The following is a 27,657-nucleotide window of genomic DNA, read 5'->3' as shown; positions in this document are numbered from 1 at the left end:
ATTAAAAAGTCTCCGTTAGGCCTGTCGACTATCTTAAACTACTGTGTTTTTTAACCAAAATTGTTCTCAGATTCTTTAGAATCTTTCAACCCAACTGAAGGAGCGTCTTAAATCCCAGGCTTCTCAACCAGTTGCTCCAAAGACATGACCAAACTCCAGCAGGCCGGTGCTGCATGGGTGCTTCCCCCGCAATGCTCATTTTACTGGCAGATCAGGCCATGGGAACTTTTCCATTATTGGATCAAGCCTTAAGAGAAGCGTCTCTTTTGCTTTTTTTGCCAAGGGGAACATAGTTCATGTTTAGACCCGGTTGCTTCTTGCGGCCTTTGTTTGGAGAACCAGATTGAAGGAGTAAGCCTGGAGCAGCGCTTGGGGAGTGATTATTCTTCGCTGGCTGGCTAATGATTTGTTCGGGGTATCTCCAAGTCCACCCAGACCAGGCGCCATGTGCTGTGATTGCTGCTGCGATAACCAGTCTTGCGGATACAGGACACAGAGGAATGGATTCTTCTCTTAGCTGCCTGGCTGTAAATCTGGAGTAACTCCACACTGTGTAACCGACAGCAGGACCTGGCTCAGGGATGCTGTACAATGCAGCCGGCGCAGCATTAGGCAGCTTCGTAGCTACAGCTCAGTAGTGTTTCCAGAGTAAGCCAGATACCTCCCTTCATCTTCTTTACCCATTATTTTAAATGATTAAATCATGGGAGGAGATGGAGCAAAGTCACAGCGGACTTTAATAAAGATGGAGGGAGCTGGACTAGATGACCTCTCATGGTCCCTTCCAGTCCTGCATTGCTAGGATAGCATAGGCAGCTACCAGGTTAGATTGGAAGCTGTTTGGGGCAAGGACCAGCTTTTTGGCCTGTGTCTGTACAGCACCTAGCGCACTGGAGCCATGGTCCATGACAGGGGCTCCGAGGCTCTGCTGCAGCACAAACAACAACAATAGTGATGGTTCCACTCCCAGAAACGAGTGGCAGGTGAACATCAAAGGGTTTTGAGTCTGGATTAGCATCCGTCAGTCTGGATGTTTAAAGTTAACGATATAATCAGTTTAAAAGCTACAACACTGGGCTAGAAATCTGATGGGAGCAGCCTTCATCAGGAGGCTTGTAAAATATCTTCACAATTAACTAAAGGAAATGAAGCTTTTCAAATACAACATCTGACTCACCTGTGGGACTCACTGAGACGCCATTATATCGCCAAGGAAAAAGCTGGGGAGGATTCCTAAAATCATTCGGCATTTCTATTGCAAGAAGAGCATCACCCACACTAGGATAAATATCTGTAAGGGATATAAACGGTCAGATGTTAGGGCATAAGCCAACCACTAACTGGCATTATGAAGGAATTACCCCTATGGGATGAAGGTTGCAAAATTGTCTATGTGGATTTCTCACCTTCCTCTAAAGCATCTGGTACCAGCCGCGGTCAGTGATAGGCTATTGATCCACTGGGAATTCTTATGCTCCTAGGTCCACTCCTGTGGCTAGTAGCCCAGGGTACAGAAACAGTCACAACAACGGCAGATATTTGTGAGGGCTGGAATGGAAAGTCCGACATACATTTCAGAGCCTACAGCAAGGTTTGGTTCAGGTTCTGCTCAAGAGATGAGCCAGAGATTGCGGGGAGGAGGCGGCTTCTTATTTTTCTAAACCTGTTTGTCTTCTCCAAAGCAGCTTTGCCTAGTGGTTAAAGCACAGGATGCCAAGTTGAGAATAGTTCTGTTCCTACCACTGACTGGCTGCATGACCCTGGCTGGGTCACTACACAGTCGCATGCCTCAGTTTCCCCCCAGGGATAACACCACTCGCCTAACTCCCAGGGATGCTGAGAGTCATCATTCACAAACATTCACAGTCAACCTGTGGAACTCCTTGCCAGAGGATATTGTGAAGGCTAAAGCTATAACAGGGTTCAAAAAGGAACTAGATAAGTTCATGGAGGATAGGTCCATCAGTGGCTATTAGTCATGATGGGCAGGGATGGTGTCCCTAGTCTCTGTTTGCCAGAAGCTGGGAATGGGCGACACAGGATGGATCACCTGATGCTTCCCTGTTCTGTTCATTCCCTCTGGGGCACCTGGCACTGGCCACTGTCGGAAGACAGGATACTGGGCTAGAGGGACCTTTGGTCTGACCCAGTAAGGCTGTTGCTATGTTCTAACATTAGTGTGCATGGAAAATGCTATAGGCAAAGTATTGTGACCACAACAAATGTCCTTCAGATGACAAACCCCAACATCGCCTAGAGATTCCAACCAAGATTGTGGCCTCATTGTGCTAGGACGGTGCTGTCCAGACACGTGGTGAGAGACAGTCCCTACCCCAAAGAGCTTACAAGCTAAATAGACAAGACAGCCACAGGGGTTCATCCAAGGTGACACCACAGGCCAGTGGAACAGTTGGGAGCAGACCCCGGGTCTCCTGAGAGCCAGACTGGCGTCCTATCCATTCCGGAGACACCAAAGAAGCCACATAACGCTTCTTTCACTTCCTGCTTCCTCCCTAGAGAGACATTGGAATGAAACAGCAAAGGTTGCCCTTGCCTGATGGCATCCTGCCCTTGGCTTGGTTTGGCAAGCGTGTCCCCCCCCCCCACCACACCCCCCGGTTCCTTTTTCGAACGATCGGGAAATTTTGGGCCCGATTTGCTGCACATTTACGCCGGCGTCTCCCTCCTGACCTCAGCGGAGTCCCCGCTGGCTTGCCCCTGTGAGTGAGAGGTGAATCCGGCCCTGTTTCTCGGTGATTTATGATCCTACCTTAAACCCTTCCTGCTTTGCTGTCATCACCTCTGTCATCAGCCCCCATGCTTTGCCCCACTCAGCTTCTTTGTCATCAGACAACATGTGGACCTTGCAAGAGCCCAGCAGATGAGCTAAAAGATAACCGGGTTTGGATAAAGAGCTGATGCCTCTTAGTGCTGCTGTCCTCTCTGCAACCTGCTGCAGTGTAAACACTTTGTGGCACCAGGCAGGATTTGCCTGTCCCTGGATGGCTCGGGTGGCTGGTAACAGGGTCAGCCTTTCACCTTGAGGTCACCGCTCCGAATCTGGTTCAGGTTAGCAGTGATGGAAACTGGGCTCAGGTGGCCTGTGTGGAATTTGGGGGGAGAGGGGGGGAGATCTAGTTCCTAGTAGATCAGGCTGTGTGCCACACAAGCTGCCACCACCCCTGGCTGTAGCACCGAATGGGCATCCATCCAGAGCTACCTCCTCCCCCTTAGGGGTGGCTCGTTTGGGGAGCGGAGGCAGCTTCGGTTGCCGCTGTGAATAAACAAACAGCTGCGGTCTCTTAACTTTACAAAGGCCACAGAAGAGCCCCCTCTGCATCTGGGCTCACCTGTCCCCATCCACCACAAACAGCCACATCAACCCGCCATCCTGCCCCCAGGCTCTGTGTCTCCCCATCACTGGGAAAGCCAGACCAGCCTGGGGCAATGCAAAGGTGGTCCCTAGCAAGCAGATTGTTTGGGGCGAGGATTAACCCCCAGCAGAGACCTGCCCAAGCACCCCCAACCTACAGGAATGCTGCGCCCTGAGCAGAACTGGAGGTGCGGACAATCCAGGGAGACGGGGCCCACTTCTCTTCTTATTTACACTGGAGTGAGTGAGAGCAGAATCAGGTCCATTGGCTAAAATGGAGTGACTCTTGATTTACCCAGAGAGAGAGAGAGAGAGAGAGTGTGTGTGTGTGCGTGCGTGCGCGCACACACTCAGGACCTGATGTAGGTATGCAGGCTCCTAACGTCCATTGATTTCAGTTAGCTCCTTTTTAGACAGGGTTGCATCTTGCCGCCTTTGTTTGGAGAACGGGGTTGTTTACACGTGAAGAAGTAAGCCCAGAACAGCGCTTGGGGAGTGAGTATTCTTAGCTCACTGATGGCTAATGATTTGCACGGGGCATCTCCAAGTCCACCCAGACCAGGCTCCGTTTGGTGAGTGCTGACCAGTCTTGCGGATACAGGACACAGAGGAATGGATTCTTCTCTCAGCTGCCGGGGTGTAAAAGTAGAGTAACTCCACACTGTGTAACCGACAGCAGGACCTGGCTCAGGGATGCTGTACAAAACAGCCAGCAGAGCTCATCCCATCCCGTGTGGCCAGCCTGTCTCCAAACGAAGCCAGTCGCCTCCTGGACCCGTCTCCCTTGTCTGTACAGCCCTAGCGGAATGGGAGCCTGGCCCTGGCTTGAGGCTTCCTTTAGAAAAGAGGCAGCCTGGCCTAGTGGAAAGGAGGCCTGGGCCATCAGTGTCACGCGGCTGCAAGAAAAGCAAACACCATTTGGGGCTGTATCAGCAGGAGTGTTGGAAGCACGACACGAGAAGTCATTCTTCCGCTCTACTCTGTGCTGATTAGGCCTCAGCTGGAGTATTGTGTCCAGTTCTGGGCGCCACATTTCAGGAAAGTTGTGGACAACTTGGAGAAAGTCCAGAAAAGAGCAACAAAAATGAGTAAAGATCTAGAAAACACGACCTGTGAGGGAAGATTGGAAAAAATTGGGTTTGTTTAGTCTGGAGAAGAGAAAACAGAGGGGACAGAACAGTTTTCGAGTGCACAAAAGGTGGTTACAAGGAAGAGGGAGAAAAATTGTTCTCGTTAACCTCTAAGGATAGGACAAGCAATGGGCTTAAATTGCAGCAAGGGAGGTTTAGGTTGGACATTAGGAAAATCTTGCTGTCGGGGTGATTAAGCACTGGAATAAATTGCCGAGGGAGGTGGTGGAATCTCCATCATTGGAGATTTTGAAGAGCAGGTTAGACAAACACCTGTCAGGGATGGTCTAAGTTAATACTTAGTCCTGCCTTGAATGCAGGGGGCTGGATTAGACGACCTCTCGAGGTCTTTTCCAGAGCTACGATTCTATACCTTTGTGGATCCAGGGCTAAGCCTTTTGCAGGAGGGCAGGGGGGGACAGTGGGTAACCTCCTCATGGCAGGTTTTTTGGAGAATGCCTGTCATGGGTCTAATCCTCCAGACCCCTACTCACTGGCCACACTAACCTCACCGGGAGTGTTGGCATGAGTAAGGGGGAGGCCTTCTGGGAGTAAGTGTCACAGGCTCTGTCCCTTTGCTCTTTAGAAATGTTTTCATCAGCCAGGGATGGTCTCCAGAAGGGGGTGAAATGATAGCGAGGGGACAGGGATGAAGGTCACAGCAGACGCCTGTTTCTCAGTTCTAGGAACTCAGTAAGGAACAGAATAACCAAGATGCAGAAGGCTGCACTAGGTGGCCTCTCAAGGTTCCTTCCTGCTACCAGCTTAGCTTGCAGGTTCTATGGGGCAAGGACCATCTCCTTGTTCTCTGCTTGTGCAGCACCTAGCGCCACGGGGTCCTGGGCCAGGGCGGCAGTTACTAGGTGCTCCTGCAGTACAAACAACAACAGTCTTGACCCCAGGAACAAGTGACAGGCAGGATCTGATCAGTCAGCTGGCCCCAGCCTTTTGATTATGGGTTATTTTATCATTGGCGGGTCCTAGGAGATAGCGGGGGGAAAGCCCTGTGCATTCTCATGCTGCCCAAACCTGGGATCCGCGCAGGATCACTCCCCACAGTCTTCTCCGGACCTTTGCCCAGTCTAGCATCAGATGACTGCTGATTTTTAACCAGGCTGTCTGTTATGCGCCGTCTGAGACACCATGTTTTCCCCCGGAGGCCAGGAATCCAGGAGCAGCAGGGACAAAGGCCTGAATAACTCAAGAGACTCCTTTCTCATGGGGCCGATAAAGCCGGGGATCTTGTCCCCAGCAGGTGAACTGGCACTTGCTCTGCCAGACCAGCCACTCTCTGTCTGCAGCCATGAAAACCCAGCCCGGACTCTGCTTCTTTCCTCTGTTGAATTCTATGTATCGTCGCCCTCAGTAAAATCCGCGGGGAGAATCCCAGGGAAGCAGTGGAAGAGGGGGAGCACTTGGGATCCAGCACTACGGAAAATTAAACCAGGAGGACTCAACAGGTCCATAGCTAGAGAAAAACAGACGACTGTGCACTTCGTTCCGGAGCCAGTTCTGCTCCTAGTGGTTCAGTGGCAAAGCTCCCAGTTACTAGGTGTGTTACAGGAGCACCCAGCCGTTCCTGCCAAGATTTCAGTCCCATTGCACCAGGTGCTGTCACATAGTGAGACAGTCTCGGCTCCAAAGAGCATACAGTCTATAGCACCTCAAGAGGGTGGAAGGGGAAACTGAGGCACAGTGACTTGCCCCAGATCACTTTCAGATCTGGGACTAGAAGGCAGCTCTCCTGACTCCCACTAGGCCCCGGTTCACTAGACCAGTGGACTCCAAACTTTTTTGATCGCGCACCCCTATCAGTAAAAAAATTTTGAGCACGCACCCCGTGCCGCACCGGCTCTCCCATTTTTGCCAAATTAAAAAGAAAAAGCCACTCAGACTCCCGCCCGAACTGCCAAAGCAAAAAAAAAAAAAAAAAAAAGCCCTCCTCCTGCCGCGCACCCCCAAGAACATAAGAAAGGCCGTACTGGGTCAGACCAAAGGTCCATCTAGCCCAGTATCTGTCTACCGACAGTGGCCAATGCCAGGTGCCCCAGAGGGAGTGAATCTAACAGGCAATGATCAAGTGATCTCTCTCCTGCCATCCATCTCCATCCTCTGACGAACAGAGGCTAGGGACACCATTCTTACCCATCCTGGCTAATAGCCATTTATGGACTTAGCCACCATGAATTTATCCAGTCCCCTTTTAAACACTGTTATAGTCCTAGCCTTCACAACCTCCTCAGGTAAGGAGTTCCACAAGTTGACTGTGCGCTGCGTGAAGAAGAACTTCCTTTTATTTGTTTTAAACCTGCTGCCTATTCATTTCATTTGGTGACCCCTAGTTCTTGTATTATGGGAATAAGTAAATAACTTTTCCTTATCCACTTTCTCAACATCACTCATAATTTTATATACCTCTATCATGTCCCCCCTTAGTCTTCTCTTTTCTAAGCTGAAGAGTCCTAGCCTCTTTAATCTTTCTTCGTATGGGACCCTCTCTAAACCCCTAATCATTTTAGTTGCCCTTTTCTGAACCTTTTCTAGTGCTAGAATATCTTTTTTGAGGTGAGGAGACCATATCTGTACACAGTATTCGAGATACTTGCGCTCCTCTTGCGCACCCCACTTTGGAGACCACTGCACTAGACCACACAGGCTCCCTGTGTTAGAGGCTTTCCTCTCCTTTAATGAAATCCAGTCGCCTTTTCTCACGCTGCCAGCTCACGTGCAACCTACTCCCAGCGTAGACACTGCGGAAATGCTGAAGGATCAAGCAGCGCCGCACAGTGTGAGGCAGGTTGGTGCCTTTCACGCGGCAGGATCGTGTCCCACCTCGCAGGGCCAGCCCCTGCCTATGCAAGCAAAGACAAGCATGCTCCCCATGGAACGGCGTACGGCCCAGGCCTTTCCCCACTTCCAGCGTCTATGGGCCGGATCGGACGGGCGTACACGACTCCTCCCCTTGGAACAGGGGCCATCCTCGGGCACACTGCTCCTGGGGAGAGTGCCGGAGGCAGCACCTTGCTAGTCAATGCTGGAGCAACAGCCCTGCCCGTTCCATACCCATTCTGGAGCAGTCCAGGGGTGGTGGTATGCAAGGGGAGGACAATTGGGATTGGCCAAAATCTGTCCCTGTGCTACCACCACTTAGCAAAAGGTGATTTGCAAAGCACAAAGGGGGGAAAAAAGGGTCTGTGCCCAGTTTTGCTTCTTTATAAAGGCCCTAAGGGTTCAAAGAAAGTCCTGCAGGTTTGCTAGAGAGGCATATCCGGACTCTTCTCTTCTTGCCAATGGGCTGGAGAATGAATGGGAATGTGCTACTGCAAACACGATAGAGGCTGGACACTGGAGGGGGGAGGGGAGTTTTAGTCCCATTGTTTCAAAAGATGTTTTTGTTTGAACACCTGCCTGACAAACACCTGGTAAACACTAGGGAGAAAGGCACTCTATGAGAAAGACCCCGCACACACATCCCTTCAGCAGAGGGCTGGGAAAGCTTGTCCAGTTGTCCAGTCCTCCAGCAAAAACAGGGCAGACCTGCTCAGTTCCATTATGTCTTTGCAGCCCCCCTGTGCCACAATCGCCTTGTAAACTCCTGTTTTCAATTGCTGCCTGCAGTCACCCCTAGGCAGCAAGGGCAGCTCAAGGGTTCACAAACCATGAATCAGGCCTCAGACAATCACGAGATCGGCTTAAACATCATGAGATCTTTTTTCAAAAACAATAATAAAATTGTTTTTTTTTAAATGTACTTTCTAGTATTTCAGACTTTAGGGGGTCACGTTCTCAGGCTTCTCTCCACAGTTATAAGGGCTAAAATCTGATTTTTCTTTGCACTGGAAGGGGAGAATCTCACATGACCCCAGAAGCTGGGGCTTTAAGAAAAACACCAAACAGCACAAGACTCATGATAAAACTGTGAGTTGCGCTAGCTAACGTCTTTCCATCCCCTTTGTCTGTTTCTTTGCCTGTCACATTTGATCTAATCTTAATGTGTAAACTCTCTGGAGCAGGGACTGTCTGTTCTGTGTTTGTACCGCACCTAGCACAGTGGGACTCTGGTCCATAACTGGGGCTCCTAGGTGCTACCACAGGCGCAAAGGTGCTCGCGCCCCCCAACCCCGCCCTGACTCCACCCCCTCCCTGCCCTTATTGGACCCCTCCCCAAACCCCCGCCCCAGCCTCGCCTCTTCCCTGAACGCGCCACGTTCCTCCTCCTCCCCCCTCCCTCCCAGCGTGTGCCACTCGTCGCGCTCACGGGAGGAGGTGGAGCCGGAGCAGAGGCGGAGGTGAGCTGGGGCAGGGGGTGGGGAGCTGCTGGTGGGTGCAGAGCACCCACCAATTTTTCCCCGGTGCTCCAGCCCCGGAGCACCCATGGAGTCGACGCCTATGGGTGCTACCATAACACACCTAATAAATACCAATAATAATACACAGTGCTTAGCACACTTGGACCCTGGTCCATGACTGGGGCTCCTAGAATACACCTAGCAATATTAACGTACAGCACCTTCCACATTTGGGTCCTAGTCCATGACTGGAGCTCCTCGGTGCTGTGAAACAGAAATAACATCATAGCAATAATCTGGATGTACAGCACCGAGCAGTGATCCCTAACTAAGGGACCTAGATGCTACCACAATTGACATCATCCCTAATAAAACGAAGAGCTGAATCCCATTTTGTTACACTGCACCTGCATTTCTCATCTCTCCAGGGCCCTGTCAAGCACTTGTGTTTGTAACTCCTCACAATTTGGCATCATCTGTAGCTTTCAGTGAGGCCGCGTTTCCCAGGCTTTGGAAATCCAAGAGTCACTTCAGGAAAATGAAAGCAATTACACCCCCTTTCAGCCCTAAGGTCTCTCTAATATGAGTGGTCACTCACAGCAGAACACATAGGTCTTCATCATACAACACTCCCTCTCCTTGCTTACATGCTTAAAGTAATTAACAATGTGGACATTTAAAGTATCGTTAAAGGCAGCTGACTTAGCACCCACGGAAATGAAGGGGGCAATTCACACCATAGAGCTATTGTTTCAGGCTCTCTGCAAACACAGGCAGAAATAGCTGCGTAGATAACACAAGCTTCACATTGTCAAGGCTTTCTTCACAGCCATAAGAGCTACAGGCTTATGATAGAGATACAGGCACGCTTTAGGAAACGCTGCATCAAGGTGTTGTTTAACCTCTCTTCCAAATCCTGAATGAAGACGATCAACACAACAGGACCCGACGCCAATTCCTGTGCTACGGCCTAGATACCTCTCTGCAGTTTAACACCTTGCCATCTATCATTGTCCTTTGTTTATAGTCATTGAGCCAGGTTTCAGTCTTGGCAACAGTGTTCCCACCCGAGTGCATCTGACTTAATTGTAAGAGTAAGATTTGGTGGGAGGCAGGTTTAAATGGCAGACTAAAATCCAGATATGTCCCATCTGCTGCATTCTCCTCATCTACTAGTTTTGCAAATCTGTCCAAGAAAGGCAAGCAGGTTTGTCTGGCAAGTTTTGTTCTAGATATGCTCTGCTGCTGGCCAGTTAAAGTCACTTTAACCCACTCTATGCCTCAGTTTCCCCTTCTGTAAAATCAGGCTAGCGATATGGACCTCCTTTCTAAAGCACTTTGAGATCTACTGATTAAAAAAAAATACACTTTGTAATAATAATGTTTGGCTCTTACGAAGTTGGGCTGGTGGTTCAACTATCCAGGAGGGCCAAGTGATTCGTGGTTTTGGGAATCCTCAATTTTTAGGTGCCCAACATGAGACGCCTTTAAGGGGGACTCATTTTTCAGCACATCTGAAGTTGTCTCCCCCCCTTCCCCCGAAGCAGATGAGACTCCCAAAACATTAGCCCCTTTTGAAAATCTTGGCTTAGGTGCATAGTGTTCTTTTACTTACTAATATTTGTTCCATTGTTTTCCTAAGGAGAGAAGCTCCATTTACAGTAGACGATAACCAGGGGCGGCTCTAGGAATTTGGCCACCCCAAGCACGCCGGTCCTGTGGCTCTGGGGGACCTCTTGCAGACGTGCCTGCGGAGGGTCTGCTGGTCCCGCGACTCCAGTGGAGCATCCGCAGTCATGTCTGTGGGAGGTCCACCGGAGCCGCGGGACCTCCCGCAGGCATGACTGCGGAAGGTCCACCGGAGCCGCCTGCCGCCCTCCCGGCAAAATGCTGCCCCAAGCGCGCGCTTGGCGCACTGGGGTCTGGAGCCGGCCCTGACGATAACTGCCAGGAGCACTCTCCTTCCCTCTTCGGAAGATTCGTACCATATGCACTTTTCTCAAATCCACTTCCCACGTCGGAACGAGCTGTCAGCGATTCCATGTAGCCATTCACTGACTATCATGACACTTATAGACACCATACAAGCTGGCTGAGAAATAAAGAAATCCGTCCGTACTTTCTGTTTCCTGACGGCTATGTTTCTTAGGAAGACTCTCGCTCGTGACAACTCGAAATGACCTCCTTTTTGCTCCCTCCCCCTCTGCCTCGCTATCTGGGAGGGATTCACGAGTAAGAGTTAGGGGAAAAGGAGACTAGATCACATCAAAGGCTGGTCTGTCTAAAAACAATGCATATACGCTATCCCAGAAGGCTCTGGGATAGATATATACAAATAACAGGATCCTTAAGTATCTCAGGACATCACAGTCTTCAGCAGGGCCACACGGGGGGGGAGAGGGGCACGAGAGTTTTCAGGGCCCTGGCGCAGGGTCCTTCACTCGCTCCGGAGGCCCCGGAAAACTCTCGTGGGGCCCAGGCCCCTGGAGCTTCTTCCGCTCCAGGTCTTCGGCGGTGGGGGCCCTGCTGCCGAATTACCGCCGAAGCGGGACCTGCTGCCGAAGTGCCGGGTCTTTGGGGCATTTCGGCGGCGGGTCCCGGAGCGGAAGGACCCCCCGCCGCCGAATTGCCGCTGAAGCGGGAGGCCCCCGCCGCTGAAGACCCCCCCCCCTCCGCCCCCCACCGAAGACCCCAGGCCCTGGTCTTCAGCATGTCAAGACTGAGCAGCTAGCCAACTACAAAAGCAGTTTCTCCTCCCTTGGTGCTCACACCTCAACTGCTAGAAGAGGGCCTCATCCTCCCTGATTGAACTAACCTCGTTATCTCTAGCCTGATTCTTGCCTGCATATTTACACCTGCCCCTGGAAATTTCCACTACATACATCCAACGAAGTGGGTGTTCACCCATGAAAGCTCACGCTCCAATACGTCTGTTAGTCTATAAGGTGCCACAGGACTCTTTGTTGCTTTTTACAGATCCAGACTAACCCAGCTCCCCCTCTGACACTTGACAGCATGTTCATTGTCACCCCCGGGAGTAAGGCCGGGCTGTTATCCTCATTGTACAAGTGGGAAGCAGAGGGACAGAGAGGCTAAGCGACTTGCCCATGGTCACACGGGAAGTCTGGTGTAGCAGTGAATGCGACCTAGTCTCCCAAGTGTTGGGCTAGTCCCGTAGGCCAGGGGTAGGCACCTATGGCATACGGGCTGAAGGCGGCACGCGAGCTGATTTTCAGTGGCACTCACACTGCCCGGGCCCTGGCCACCGGTCCGGGGGGCTCTGCATTTTAATTTAATTTTAAATGAAGCTTCTTAAACATTTTAAAAACCTTATTTACTTTACATACAACAATAGTTTAATTATATATTATAGCCCTTATAGAAAGAGCCCTTCTAAAAACGTTCAAATGTATGACTGGCACGCGACACCTTCAATCAGAGTGAATAAATGAAGACTCGGCACAGCACTTCTGAAAGGCTGCCGACCCCTGCACTAGGCACTGAACCATCCTTCCTCACTAGCTGGCTGTCTCACGGTCCGGGACCAGTTGCTCTGGGTAAATGCCACCCCACTGGGGCGTGCAGCCCTGTGCCTCTAAATGCATTCGTGTGGGGACACTGGCATCTCTGCGTGTGTGTGTTTGCGTATATGTTCCCGCAAGTGCACCCCTCTATGCAAGCGGCACTTGTTTCGTGTTTTCTCCGTGTGCGGCTGTGTTCTTGACCACGCGCATTCGCATGGGCGTGCGTACGAACAGGGCTGCGTGGACGTATGTGTATTTGTGCATGAGACTCTGTGCAGGTCACACGTTCTTAACTAGCTCTGTCTACACGCCCTGCTGGGTGTGCAGACGTGTCTTTGGTGCGTGTGCCTTTGTGGAGGGATGTCTGTGTAGCTCTTTGTGCCTGCGTCCCGTCTGCTTTCACACGCATGGCACTGGGGTTTGAAACAGACCCACGCTGCTGAAAGCAAGAATCTAGACTGTTTGAACTAAGGAGCTGGAGGAGCAGCTCCTCGAGCTGATAGCTGCAGTAGACTCTTATCTTTTTGTGCGAACCAGTTACTAGCCAGCGTGCGGGGACAGAGGCCCACACTCGCCAAGGGTGGGTGAGCTCAGCACCGCAGCCCGGCCGCTAGCCCTTAAAGCGAAGAATCAAGAGATTTGGCTTCTGTTCCCAGCTCCGCTGCGTGACCTTGGGCAAAGTCCCTTCCCTTCCCTAGGCCTCAGATCCTCTTTTTACAAGTGGGAACAACAATCCTTCCTGTTTGCCACCCGTTGCCTATTGAGACTGTCAGCGCTTTAGGGCAGGGACAGTCCCTCAGCGCATGTACGTACAGCGCCTAGCACGGTGGGGGTCCGGATATCAACCGAGGTGCCCTGCTGCTACTGGGAGATCACGCTGGCCCATGCTGTTTGGGTGCCTAGGCATGGGGCGGGGGGTGGTTTCTGCATCTCCTCCTCCACCACAGGATCCTCTCGCTGTTTCCAAAGCAAGGGGTTAACAGCTCTAATCCAACAGGACTTTCCGCCCCACTCCCCTCCTGCTCTGCACAGAAATGCTGTCCCCCCCCCAGATTCCGACATGGTCCCTGCTGTGCTTGCAAGCTGAACCCAGGTGCTGGGGCCAGGCCATTGAAAACAATACCAGAAGCACTTGCAAATGGGTGGGAGAGTTGAAGGCCTGGCGTCAGCTTGTCTGCCTCTCTCCTCTCGCCCTCCCTCCCTTGCTCTGTGCCGGCTGTGCAGCTGCAGGACACACAATCGAGCTATCAACATGCACCATGCATAATTAGCAATCAGGACCCTCGGCTCCTTTCACAGCAGCTTTGCTCTCTCGGCCCCCCCAACAAAAGAGGCTTTATTTTGTAACAACAGATTAAAGACCAGAGTGAAAAATAGCGTCTGCAGTCATTGGGTAGGGAGTGGGGGGGGCGCACACAGGGAAAATCACGAGTGGCTTTGGTTCCTTTGATTGCTTGTGTGTGGGAAAGAGGAAGGAATGCAGCCTGTAACCATATTGCCAGGGCCGTGCATGGGGCGAGGCGGGGGGAGCCGGGCTGCTCCGCTTGCTGCATAGGGCATCATTGCGGGAGCAGCCGGAGCGCCCGGGTTAGCAGAGGTGATGCGTGCGTCCCCGCGGAGGAGCTCCGTCCCGGGATAGGTTGGCGCCTGCAGAAGGCGACACGAGGCGCAGGCACACGGAAGGGAAATCCGTTAGCGAGGCCCGAAATAGAACAGCACAGGGTGTGGCGACCTTTCCCGGGGCCGGGCCCAGCGCGGGAACTTCTGCTCTCTCCCATCCCTCACCTCCGCCCAACCCGGGCAACCCTCGGCCACAGAGAACCTGCCGCTGCGGGAGCGACGCATGGAGATTTGGGGGCTGATGCAGCCTCTCCGTTGCAAACAAAGCCTGGGGGCGAGGGGGGTATATCTGAGACCAGGCCTGCCCCTTCCTTTGAAGGGGCTACACCACGGCAGGGTGCTGCCCACTCTCATGAGTTTGTCATGAGTCTCATTGGTTTCCTTAAAGCCCCAGCTCCTGGAGTCATGTGAATATGGGAGGATTTCAGCCTTCATTCTTAAAGAAAAATGAAGTTTCTAGCCCTTGTGGCTGGGGGGAGAGCTCCAACATGTGACCCCAGTGTGCCTTAAAGGCTCAAAAAGCAGAAGGCAAATAAAAAGAGCACCACCTCTATTATTTGTACATAATCTCATCATTTTAAAGCCAATCTCGTGATTTTTGGCGAGCCGGACTCATGATCTTGAGCATTTGGGGCTGGAATGCTGCACCAGGAGGCGCTGGTGGTTGAGCGAGGGATGAGCTGGCAGATGGACCCTGGTGCTTCGAGATCTTTGCGCGTGAACGGGGCTGTGTCAGTGCAAAGCAGTGTATTATTACAGAGGCAGAAGGGGAGCACGGGGGACCCCAGTTCTGCTTTAACCAGAGTCCCACCAACCGACTCCTGAGAAAGGCAGCCCTAGGGTAGAGGAATGGGATAGATTTCAGCAGCACAAGGCGGACTGCAGGATGGAGAGCTCCTCCCACTCCGGGTGGGAGACCTTACTAGTGCCTGGGTGTGGGCCCCATTCATGGGAGCCCAGCAGCTCCATCTCCCTGCTGTGCAAGGCCTTGCAGGATCAAGGCCTGAACGGTGGAATGAGAGACAGAGAGCATGTGGGATAATCCCCTTCATGGCTGGGTGTTTAATCTGCCGTCCTGGGGTGCCCTCCATGCTCCTACTGGAAATTCCCTGCATGGAAGGCTTGTCGTTTCAGGTGATTTCTCACCTTTGACCCTGTATGCACAGGGAGGAAAAGATACTCTGGCCAGGGGTTGGATTGGGCTGACTCGCATGGGCTTCAGGCACGGCAGGGGGTGCTCTAGCATCTCAGTGTTCATTAACAACAACAAGGCTCTAGCTGTTATGGCTGCAAAGAAAGCCTCCACCCTGTGAAACTGGTGCCAAGAGGCGGTGACGTCTGCTTGGGTCTGTGGTGTGAACCGCCCCGGGTTAGCCCCGTTCACTCTGAACGCTAATGACGACCACTTAAATGCTATTTTCCCTTTTGTCAAAAAGGGAGGAATAATCATATTGCAAAGAGCTGCGCAATCTGCTGGGGGCGGCACCTCGCCTCGGCATCGTGCGTAGGTGGGGTTTGGCAGCCGCTTTTTATTGTTCGTGACCTTCTGCTGGCTGTTCCGCAACCTGCGTGAAACAAGTCCCAGTCCCCTTTCTAAGGCACAGATTCGTCCCTTTTTTGAGCAGCTCCATCACGATGGACCCTCTTGGTGGCCCAAGGCCAAGTACTAACCTGGTCTCTCACCCCTTGCAGTGATCCATCAAGGACAGGGTTGGAGCACGCTGATGGAGAGGAGGGTACGGGAATCGTACCTGGCCGGTAGCTGCGTCCAAGACTGGAAATCAGGCCCCTATTATCAAACAACAAATGGCTGCGTAGCAAGTGCAACAGAAAGACAAAGGGGGAGGGTATGAAAGAGTTACTGTTGGAGACGGGGGAGAACCAGCAGCTCAGAGAAAATCTAATTGGGAAGAGAAGAAGTGGAGGAGGGGCTGTACCAACCCAATCATCCCCGTTATCCTCTGCAGTGAAGGTGAGAATGTGCATGCATGCTGCCCTCTGCTGGATGGAATCGGAGCCACTCAACTGTGTGTCATAGACTCAAAGCTGCTAGTGGGGATTTAGCTCCAGTGACAGGGTTTTTGCTTTAGGAGCATGGGAAGAGGTGAGTTCTAATCCCACTGTTGCTGTGCGGCTCCGGTGGGATCATGTTTTTTATTTATTTTTTAAAATAGGAATCCAGATTCTGAATTCTCCTAAAGATCAGGGGTGCTCGGAACCAGAGAGGGCCTCACCCATTTCTTTAGGCAATATCCACACTGTGTATGTTAATGGTTTGGTTTTTCAAATGTGATTAGAACAGCAACAGGTCTCAGTGCTGGCGCTGGCCTGGCAGACCACGCAGGTGTCCCCGGCCCATGGCAAAGCCAGCAGGGGGAGGATTGCCAAGCGTGTGAGAGCCAGCGGAGAACGTCCGGGCCACGCTCCGCTGACCTGCTGCTAACTTTCATACATTCTTGTGGCTTAGGCCCATGGTAACTCAGGGTCTGATCCTAACGGGTCTTGATTCCCTGCAGGTCACATTGCCTTCCCCTCAGTTCCAGGGACTCAGCGCCGCCTCCCTGTTTTACTAGAACTTCTATCAATATAGCCTAGGATGTAATATACGATCGTAGGAATTAAAGAGAGGAAGCTAAATACAGGGCATATGATCGGCCTCTTTCCAACCTGCCCTATGGAGTGGTTATTGTGCTTCCATGACTTAAGCAGCTAGAGGGGCAGAGTGGGCACAGGACAGAGAGTCAGGACCCCCGGGTTATTGGCTATGCTGCTAACTTGCTCCGTGCCTCAGTTTACCCCATCTATTGTTATTTCTTTCTTTAGGGAAGTAGCTGCATCATACACCCTGCTTGCCAGGCACTAAGAAGGATGGTGCCTGCTCACAATCAAAGGACACATTATACTGTAACAGCTAGAGGGCCCCCAACCAGGATCAGGGCCCTGTCGCACCAGGCTCCTAGTCCCTGCTCCAAAGAGCCGGGAGGAGGAACTGGCACTGTTGGTTCTTGTTCTCCTCTCCAAAAGGCTTTGAGGTCTCTGGATGAAGAGTGCTAAATGTGGCAGTGTTATCTAGTGAGTAGAGCACTGGACGACGAGCTAGGGCTTTGCTCTTAGCACCATGTGACCCTGGGCAAGTCACTTCCCTTCTCCATGCCTCAGTTTCCCCTCCCCCCTTGGTCTGCCTTGCCTACTTAGATTGTAAGTTCTTTGCGGCAGGCTGTCTCAGAGTTTGCGTACACAGTACCTGGGGTCTGCGGTCAGCTGGAGCCTCGGGTGCCACACCATAGGACAGTTATTTCATTAGCACGATTCCTACATTCAGGGGGGAGCTGGAGGGGGAGGGTTGTTACAACTGCTGACAAGGAAGTAAAGGTTTTATAACAAATCCTGGGCATCCTGAAAACCCAAAGGCCAAGGAGAGAAGAGAGCAGGATGTGAAAGGGCACAGACGGGTGGATGGCTGGCGCCAGGGCAGTGATTCACAGCGTCCTCCGAGGAGCCTGCATCCCAAGGCCTCAGTGCGCTCGCTGGGATCTTCAGGTCCGAAAGCAAAGCCAATGAAAAGCCGCCGTTCCCGACGTGCAGCGGGAGCCATCGGGGATCAGATCTGTGTGTGTGGCTAAGGTTCTCTCTGCAAACCTTTCCTCTCTCTAGCCAGGCTTTGCAGAAGATCAGAGGGCGGGGCCGGGGTGGGGGGGAGCACCCAGAGTGAAAGCGATAAGCAAATGTTAGCAGCTGGTGGCCGATTTTCCCAGAGTCCGTTGTTGGGACTCCCTGACAGCTGCTTCCTGCAGCCTGCTATCTCACGCGCTCATCTTGGAGGATGTGGTACCAGCAGCCCAGAGTCTCTGCCTTCTAAACGCTCTGTTTCCTGCACCGGGACGCTGGCCTGCGCCTCCTTTCTCACGACCTGCCCGACGGACAGCTGGACTGCTTGGGCCCACCGCCTCGGAGCGGCCTCAACAGACAACCAGGGACTCCCAGCTCCTTCCTGAGAGCCGCCTTTTGGCATCTTCCTGAGCGGCCGCCCTAAGAGAAAGCCGCCATATTTAGCCTTGACCTCCCAGGAGCGGGGCTGCTGTTTATCACACAATAACCACAGGCTCCCCCTTAGAACACAGTCGAGGCACCTTTTCATATATTCGCCCCCTGCCTGATTAATATCCGTCCCTTTGGGAGCTTAATGCGGGGCATTTCCTGACCAATTGCTTTTTTCTCTACTGTCACACGATGCCCACCTCTCGTTTGTTATTGTAGGGTTGCTCACAGGCACTCAGTTGCACGCCCTGGTTTGTTAGCGTCGGGGTGGTCGACGGGTGGCCGAGCGCAGTATCGTAGGGTTACACACGCACCGGTTTGTTACGGAGGGGGTGCAGCAAATTGGTTTGCTCGGCAGGGCTGAGCACACCCCGGTTTATTATTGTAGGGTTGCTTGTTAACCCTCATTGATTCACACGGGTTTTGGTATCTTTGGTGGAGCTTGGACCGTCCCATCTTCGGTAACTCAGGCATCTGCAAAATCAGTTCTGCGCAAGGCCAAGAGCAAGGAGCCAGACATCTCACTGGGCGAGAGGAGCAAAGACGAGTTGCCCCCAGTGTGATGCCAGCTGCCCACCTGCTCTCAGAGACTGGACACCATTGCTATGGGCGGAGGAAGCTTGGGACGGGAACAGTCGAGCAGCCTGCCTGGGGAACGGCCAGCGTGAGGGCTATCCTCAGGCTAAGAGGCCAACAACTAAGCAGTGGCTTAGGGCTGGGCCCCTTGCTGCCCTGGCGGGAGGAACGCAGCTGCAATCCCAAGCCACGTGAGCTGGTGCCCTTCATCACCCAGCCAAGCAAAGGCAGCCGGAGTGCCAAGAGCTGTCATGCCGACCTACAGCCTGGCACGGAGGGCTTTCCGCTTCCACTGCCCTCCCAGTGACTTAAGAGGAGCCCGGGGCCCTCGGTCCCCTTCCAGGGCATGGAGGCTGCAGTGCGGTATAGAAGGAGCACGATGCAGTGGTGGAACCATAGATCGGAGACCCGGATTCTATCACTAGGACACTGAGCAAGTCCTGTCATCGCTGTGCCTCAGTTTCCCGCATTATGCAATGGGGATAATACCAACGTGAGAGGGGCTGTGGTGGGAGGCAAATGCACTAGTGTATACAAAGTGCGTGGAGATCCCCCATCCCCATGGAAGGGCAGGAATTGCAGGTGGGGCTCTCTAAGGGGAAGGCCAAACAGAATCCTAGATGCAACCTTTTGAGTTCTGCTGCCCACACCTATCTCTGGGGCTGTGCTTTGCCATCCAGGCACAGGGATGGGAGGAAGCTATGGATACACTGCCTGAACGCTTACATGGAGGAGGGCATGGCGTGAACGAAGTGGGTTGGAAAGACTCACCGTCCCTCCTGGCAAGGCCCAGCATTGCAAGTGCCTCCACCCAAGTCCATCTTCGGGCCTCGGCGGCCTGGAGTGGTGATGCTGATCTCCGGCCAGGTCGCTCTCCGGTCCGGCCCCCATCCGTGGCGCCCAGTGTCCCAAACCAATAATGTCCAACGAATGAAAAGGGGCCCAACGGGAGATCTTCTTCTGCACTTTGACTCTGCCAAAGGCCAAGCCAAACCGCAGGACAAACGCCACCCCCCCTTCCTGGGCCCAATCCCCTGCAGAGTCCTCCCCACTCCCTTTACACAGCAACCCCTCCCGGGGCTTCCTCTCTGGCTCTTCAAGGGCCACCGACCCTCCAGAATTCTTCCCTATGAGCCACCCCCTTGACTGCCTCCTTCCAGACCAAATCCTTAGCCTCCTCTCCCTGGGGCCAGGGCTGGCGAGGCCTTTCCAAGGGCCTGCCTCTGAGGCTAACCCTTCCCCACAGGGCCAGCCACTCCCTCCAGCTGAGCTCTCCCAGCCTCTTGGGGCCATCACCCATCTCCTCTCCAGCTGAGCCCCACCCCATCTAACCCCCAGCTGATCAGGATCAGCAAGGAGGGTAGCTGATCTGTGGCAGAGGTTTTCCTTAAAGGGCCAGCTGCCCTCCTGACACGGTCCCATGAGCAGTGTTCTGTGCAGGCAATGCTGCTCTGGGGCAGAAGTCAGACAGTTCCTACGCTCGGTGCGTCCCAGATCTCCAGCAGGGCCGCCCGGGTGTGGGGGGGGGGGGAAGTGGGGCAATTTGCCCCGGGCCCCACAGGGGCCCCCACGAGAATATAGTATTCTATAGTATTGCAACTTTTTTTTATGGAAGGGGCTCCCGAAATTGCTTTGCCCCAGGCCCCCTGAATCCTCTGGGCAGCCCTGATCTCCAGGCGGCAACGTGCTGCCTCGTCCCCGGGCCAGCCAGCTTGCACCCTGTCCTGGTTCTAGCTTGTGGCAACTGGCACACGAGTGTGCATGGCTGAGCCCAGAAAGGCCAGGCCAGGTGGGATTTGGGAACGTAAGTCAGCGAGGAGGAGGAAAACAGATGAAGGGCAATGAAACACTCGGCACCAGGCCTTCAGCACGGGCAAGTGATTTACCTAACGCCTGTGTCCCGGGCGTCGGTGGACTTGGGAGCCCACGCGTGGGTTTGCATGCAGGTGCCTGTGCATGTGCATTTGCGTGTGCAACTCTGCTGGAGCACGTACAGGCCCAAGTGTTTGTGCTTGTGTGTGGGTGCGTGGGTGGGTGTATTTACGGGAAGCGTGAGTGTGCATGTGCAGTTGTGAGCCTGGGTGGGCGCATGCATCAATGTGGGCATGTGAGTGCATCCGTATGGGTTCACATGGGCACGAGTCTGTTTGTGTTTCCGGGGATGTCGGTGTGCAGGCACCAATGTGTGTCGGGGGGAGAGGGAAGGGGAGAATGCATGTGTGTTTGCATGTGTAATTGTTGGTGCATGGCCCAGCATGTGTGTCTGTCTGCAGGTGCATGCAAGGATATTTGTGCCTGTCTAAACAAGTGGTATTCTGCATGGGCTTTTGCAGACCTACAAGAAGGGCTGTGATCGTCTTTGTGTGTAGGCACACATGTTACTTGTCAATAAGTCCATGTGTTCGTGTGGGCCTGTCTCTCTGTGTTAGTGCACATGGATTGGCAGGGGGGTGTGTTCACGCAGGCATGTGCGCATAGGGGTGTGCCCGAACGCACAGGTGCAGGTTGTGTGTGTTTGTGCATGTGTCTGTGTGTGTTTGTGCGCGTGTCTGTGTGTGAGTGCACGAGGGATGGGGAGATGCTTCAATCTGCTGTTAATCAGCGTCCCCGGTATTTATTCCTGACATGGGTTTCCCTAGGAGGAGACTGAGAACACACAGCGTGGCCTGCAGGTGTGTGTGCCTCTTTGTCTATTTCCAGCACCTCACCCGAGGTCACACACAGGTGCTGGGCCACTGATGACTCAGAGGAAAGAAGCCGCCAGATTGCTGGCTCTGGCAGCACACACCTCTGCAACTGAAGCGTGTTCTCCCTCCTACAAGATCCTGTCAGGGGCCAGCGCACGTGGCCAGTCACTCAAGGGGGCAGTGGCCCCCTTACAGCACAGGGTGGGGGCAAATGAGAGCATGATGCATGTGGGTGAGATCCACCGGCGATGTGCTGACAAAGGCAAGCTCTGACGGCTGTCAGACTGCTGAGCCTGCTAGACGGGCAGAGCGAGCTGGGCTCTGCGGGGTCTCACGCAGCCCAGGCCGGGTTAGCAGCCAGGTTCTAACTCAGGAATCCCGCTAGCTGGCAGCTACATGAGACACAGCAGCGCTACGTAGCACTTGTCCGGTGCTTTCACTGACGTCCGCGATGTGCTCTGAGATCCCCAAACGGACAGCACGAGACGAGAGCAAAGTATCACGGCAAATCCGTGGATATCTGCTTTATAGCCACGGATCATTTCTGCGGGTCGTGGATCGGCTGCAGCGCGGATACACATTTTGTATCCACGCAAGGCTCTACACAGGGCTCTGAAAACACTGCTGAGAAGAGAGATTCGGTAGCTTTCAAGCAGCCATCTGGGGCAGGCAGGTAGGTTATAATCCTACCTTACAAATGGGGAAACTGAGGCACAGGGCGGTGACATGATTTCCTCAAGGTCATCAAAAGTGCCAGAGTCAGAATCAGGAGCTTCCGACTCCAAAGTGCCAGACTCAGCACAACAGACAACACTCAGGTCTCCTGCACCCACCGGAAGGCCTGTTCTACACCAGTGCGGGTTGGCAGGTACAGCCGCACCAGTAGCAAGCTCTCCCAGTCCCAGCATAAGCCCTTTTTTGCCGGTACTCCGTAGGACTGGAAGGGGCATCAGAGACCCATTCATAAATGTACCAAGCTGCAGCTTCAAACTCTGTCTTTCAACTGCGACTACTTTGCCGGCAGAGAAACGTCGGGAAACAAACCTCACACCCCGACCGACACTGCTCTAGGAGCCGATGTTCCTAGCGCAGCCCTGGCCCGAATCTGCGGCATGAGGCAGCTCGGTGAGTCTTGCTCTTGAAACAAAGCCAAGCCTTGAACGGACTGGGCCAGATAAGTCAGTGGCCGGGATGAACTCGGCCTGTCACCGAGAGCCAGCCACGGCTCCCAAGACACAGGCACCGTCGTGCAATGGAAGGCACCCATGCGCCGCCCAGTAGAGGGCGGTATGGCGTGCACACAAGCCCGCTCCATCACACATTTTTCTGGCCCTTTACAAAAAATACACAAGAACAAACCCAGCGCCTGAAAATACAACACGACGAAGGGCGGGAACCCCCCTCTTTGCAGCAGGACCTCAAGACACGTTTTTCCTAGACATCCACCAGAGCTCCTCCCCCGCCCCTAAATCCTGCGTGAGCAATTACTGCTCAGGAATAGTCGCCTCTTCTCCTCTGCTGGTGGAAAAACATTTGCTTTATCGCCGCGTTTATCAGCCTCTAATAACCTACTTTATTTTTAGATAAGGTGAAAGCCAATAATCTGCCATCTCGAGAGTATTTTCCACTCACATCTGCATTTGTACAATTTGGTTTCCTGTGGTGGTTAAGGCGCTTTTTCAAACTAACCTGAATTGTTATTTCTTTCACTCGTCAAAAAGCCCTTAAAATACATAGATCGCTATAAATAAGAACACACAGAGATATGGCGACCTCGGTCGCTTTGCCAGGGCCCGAAGAAAAGCAGAATCCCTTCAAAGGCAACCCCTCTTTCTCAGAACGCAGCAGATAGTGGAGCTGCCGGCTGGGCAATGGGCATTTCGGATTTGAAGGCAGGGAGGTGCCTAGAAACGAAGTGAAAGGCATCGAGGCCTTTGACTGGGACCTAGAAACAAAGGGAGGATGCTCTTTGATGGGTTTGGAAAACAGGGCTCCGAGTGAGGGCCCTGTGGCACGGTGGTTTTTTAAACCATACGTACACCGTGTGTTTCTGGCCACTTTGCAACGCTAGGGCAGCCACGCAGCTCCGTTCCCCAGCGGGAGACACTGAGGCACCGAGTGATTAAAGGGACTCAGTCAGGAATGGCCCTTTCTGACGCCCAGCCCTGGGCTCTGTCCACAGTGTCTCCTGTTATCGGTGTAATTCGTGCTAGTGAAAGGCACCAGCTTGTCCCTGCAGCCCTGTCCTCATCCAGCTTCAGCTCAGACAGAGACATTTATCCTACACACACACACAGCCTGGACAATGCCCCTTGGCACTGGCCCAGGGTGGGGGGCACCTCTAGGGCTGAAAGGACACTTCAGGGTCCGTGGCCCATTCATTTCTGAGCACGCTGCTGAGGAGGGGAGATCTCCTGTCCATCGGGAGCAGCAAACAAGTGTCACGCCAGCTTCTGCCCAGCGGTACGACGGGATTCACACCACAGCCTGGTCTGGAGCTGAACCAACCACCTAGATCCGGGCAGGGCCCCAAACGTGGCTGCGATGCCCATGCAGCCTGGCACCCCCCCCTCCATCCCCAATCTCTCCTCCCCATGCACAGCTGCCCAGCCAGCACCCTCTGCAGCAAGCTGCCAACCCGCCGCCCGGCTTCCTCTCTGACACAAAGTTTCCATTCACCAAGAGCAGGTGACAGGTGAAGGCAATCGCACGGCACGGCAGGGGGTGGGGTGGCGTTCTGGTCAAGCTGTCTCTCTGCAGAGCCATGCCCATGAGAGCTCCCAGCTTGCACGGTGGGGTGGGAGGGGGATTGTGTGGGGTGGCGGGGGGCAGACTGGGATATTAGGCCATTACAGATACTCCTCCTCCCCTGTGCAAATCACTTCCTGCAGCCCTAGTGTCCTGACTCCAGTAAGGTCTCCTCACCCCAAACCCATCACACCCCCCCCCCACATGCCCTTCCCCTCTGGCATCCTCCGTCCCCGAATGCCCTGTTCTGTGGCCGTACTGGCTCCCAAGTTACCCACCGCCCCTGCTCCGCCTGGCACCCTGCTTCTGCACCGGGACTCAGGCCCAGCTGCAGCCCCGAGGGGAGTCGAGCGAAGGCCAGAATCCCACGTGTCCACCTCTTTCCGTCAGCACCCCAGCCGATTTGCCCATTTCAATTGTGCCTCTCCCTAACCTCGGTGGAAGCGGCCTTCCGCCGCCCCAGAGCCAGTCTCCCCGAGGCGCGCCCTGTCCGGCCCTTCGGAGCAGCCTACGAAACAGGCTGTGTTTGTAACCACTTAGGGCCAGGTCCTCAGCTCCACTGATTTCAGCTAACACCCGCCGAGGATCTGGCCGCGCAAGTGTTTCTGCTGTCGTAAGCCTCCTCGCCAACCAGGGCCTTTGTCTGCGCGACACCGTGAGCACCAGGCCTGCCCCATCGCCGAGGAAGAGGACAAAGAGAAAGGGCTGAAGTAGCCTCACAATCTGCAGTGGCAGGAAGGAGGGCACTGGACCGGGCATCAGGCCACCTGGAGTCTGTTCCTGGCTCTGCCACTGGCCTGCTGCGTGACCTTGGCCATGTCCCTTCTCCTCTGTGCGATGGAGGGAATGGTCCCCATCCACCTTTGCAGAGTGCTGGGAGATCTGCAGGTGGAAAATGGGAGCCTCATGCCAAAGCTCTGGCCCCCATGTCGGCCTCAGCACGGTGGCAGGCTGGCTTCGTGGTGCCTGCACCTGCAAGTCGTAGCGTCGTAGCAGAGGTGAGCAGCAGGACTGGCCCGGGAAGGTGCATGTGACCGGGATGGCGAGGGCTCCTGTATGAGGCGCTAGGTGACGTCCAGGCCGGGAACAGCAAACGGGCACGTGGCAAGATAAACCACTGCGGGATCGTGGGACGCATTGGAGGGCCACTGACAGACATAAACGGACTAGCCAGGCAGATCACCCTCAGGACCTGGCTTGAGACTGAGCCAGGGGGTGGCTCACCTGCCTGGAGGCTGCAGCCCTTTGGGATTTGCCGTGATGATGATGCCGGATGACCGGCGCCGATCCGCACCCTAGCGCGCGGGAGCAGCACTCAGGATAAACTCACTCAAGCTCTGCCCTACGCCCCGACTCTAGCGACGCGAACAGGGAGGAGGTTTAGGGTTTGGACGGGGGTGGGAAGTGATTGAACAGGAGCAATTGTTAGGTAAAAAGCAAGTCCTACTCACCTCTCCAGCACCCGAGTTTGTGCGGAGTTGGTATAAGGCTCAGAGATCTGTCAGAGACCAGACAACAATTCGTTGATCAACGGGCTCACACCATCCTTAGCTTAAGAGCCAAGCTTTGGAGTAAGTGTGGCAAGTTTATTAGGGGTGAGCATCAATGTTTATACACAGAAGTAAACAAAGTGATTAACAGATCATAATGGTCATGCATAATCAATCAAGATTCTACAGGATAAAACAGGTTAAAATGCAAATTGGAGAAGACAAAAACGGGAGATGGCTACTTATTGGGAGGGGGGGGTGTCATGAGTGGTTCACAGGTCAGAGCTTTGATTAAAAGTTTCAGATAGAGACATCAAGTCTGGGTTAAGTTTAAACTCATAAAGAGTTCAGACTCAACATTCCTCCATTTGTAGCTATTGGGATAACTATTTACCAACAGCTACACCCCATTTTAAGGAGCCAAGGGCCGCTTGGCAATTTCAGCCTGGGCCAACTCGAAGAGAGTAAGGCCTTTGGCTGAAGTAGACAAAGAATAAACTGACCCACATGAGTTTATGAGGGAGGGAACACACTGAATACAGCAACACAGTATTATAAGGATTACTATGGCCCCAACAATACCCACCAAGAGGTTTTTAACCCACCCAAATCCAGGCAACCAATTCCATAAGGCTCCCCACCAATCATAAGGTGGCTGGCCAGAGGAGTAGTTCTTAGCCATTTCCTTAGATGTTTGGTACGTTGAAAAGTGTCAGGGTAGGTGTCGTTTACAAAAACACAGCATTCTTCATTTATGAGGGCACAAGTCCCTCCTTGGGCTGCTAACATTATGTCTAAAGCCATTCGGTTTTGCAAAGCTAACTGGCGCAGCTGGGACATTTCTCGGCCTGATTCTCAAATAGGGTCGCAGTCTCATTGGTTAAAGATTCTAGTAGTCCCTGTAGACGGATGACACCACCCCTCAAGCTAATAAGACCAGCCCACGCTGCCACGACAAACCATCACGGATATTACTATCTCTGAAGGTTTCACGGATGTTACGAACGTGGGGAAAATGGGGGTGAGGAGATGCGAGAAGGTGGTGTGAGCCATGCTAAATAACATGACCCTGCCCAATCAGGGAGAGAAAGTAATAAGCTTTGGGCCACACCCAGTATGTTCCATACATTGCGTTTGGGTATTCCATTTCTCAAAGTAGGAGGTAACCCACCACCCGTTGGACCACTGTTCCCTGGTAATGCAGAGGGGTCGTTGTGTGAACCGCAGAGGCACAATTTGGTAGTGGTGTTTTCAAAGAGCAGTGTAGTACTGCTTGAGCAGTTGTAGAAGGCAATCGTATATCCCTTAACAATTAGTTGGACACCCTCGTGATCTGAGCAGGGTTTCTTAAAAGCTGACTCAGAAGGCTTGTGAGGGATCCACATATGGGATAAGTGGGATGCAAGGCTTGAAGCCAAGGTTTTTACTAAAGGCGGTGCCATTAAAATACATGTTGCATTTACTGGTTCCCACAAAAGTTGACCCTTTTCTTTAACAAAACACAGTGATCCTGTCTGATTTGTTACCCTGAGATATCTGTTAATTGGCACTCCTGTTTTGTCCCATGTAAGATTGTGTTGGACTGGATCTTTCATTCTAGCCGGTGGCATCCAAGTCATATTAGCAGTGGTCAGGGAATGGGTGTGAAGGGAGTCCCTGTTCTGCATTTACTGGAAATTGAGTACATACCCAGCAATTACTTTTATTTCCTAAAATACGAGTTTTAACCTCGTGGGAATATCTAATAAAAGCATTATCTTCATAAGCAGAAAATAAACTAAAAAGGCATAATAAAAAACATACAGTTGTCAGAATAAAAGGTCCTCTCATTTTTTCCGAGTCAATTTAAGTCTGATGTCTGAAAGAGGTAAGCTGGTCCACTGGTCAGAGGCAGTGTCCTCAGTGGTGGCAAGAGCTGCTGGTCCGTCACTGTGGTCCACTACGGCTGGCTTGACGTGGGAGTGGTGGATCCAGGATTTGCGTCCTTCCAGGAACACTGCAGTCTGGGTTGTTAAAAGAACCTGGTGGGGTCCAGTAAACCTCGGCTGGAGGGCGTCGCCACGAACAAACTTTTTGGCCCAGACGAAGTCCCCTGGTTGGAACAGGTGGATCTGTTCTTCCAGTGGCACGGTCTGGGAAAACTGTGAGGCTTTCCAAAGGGTACGGAGGCGAGCCTGTAGGG

The 27,657-nt window shown here is 53.1% G+C and overlaps 1 long non-coding RNA gene across 1 annotated transcript; it reads right to left on the bottom strand.

Moving 5' to 3' along the window:
- Window positions 1-479: 479 nt before the first annotated feature.
- On the bottom strand, window positions 480-19,783 carry LOC120389364. The gene is made up of 3 exons (XR_005590889.1): window positions 19,322-19,783; window positions 1,178-1,291; window positions 480-549 (listed from the first exon to the last, which is right to left on the bottom strand). It is a non-coding gene; the product is annotated as an uncharacterized LOC120389364 (long non-coding RNA).
- Between the last annotated feature and the right edge of the window lie 7,874 nt (window positions 19,784-27,657).

Source organism: Mauremys reevesii, linkage group 23, assembly GCF_016161935.1.
Source record: "Mauremys reevesii isolate NIE-2019 linkage group 23, ASM1616193v1, whole genome shotgun sequence".
Taxonomy (NCBI): domain Eukaryota; kingdom Metazoa; phylum Chordata; order Testudines; family Geoemydidae; genus Mauremys; species Mauremys reevesii.
Note: the sequence above shows the minus strand (reverse complement) of the source record. Positions and strands in the feature narration are given on the sequence as shown.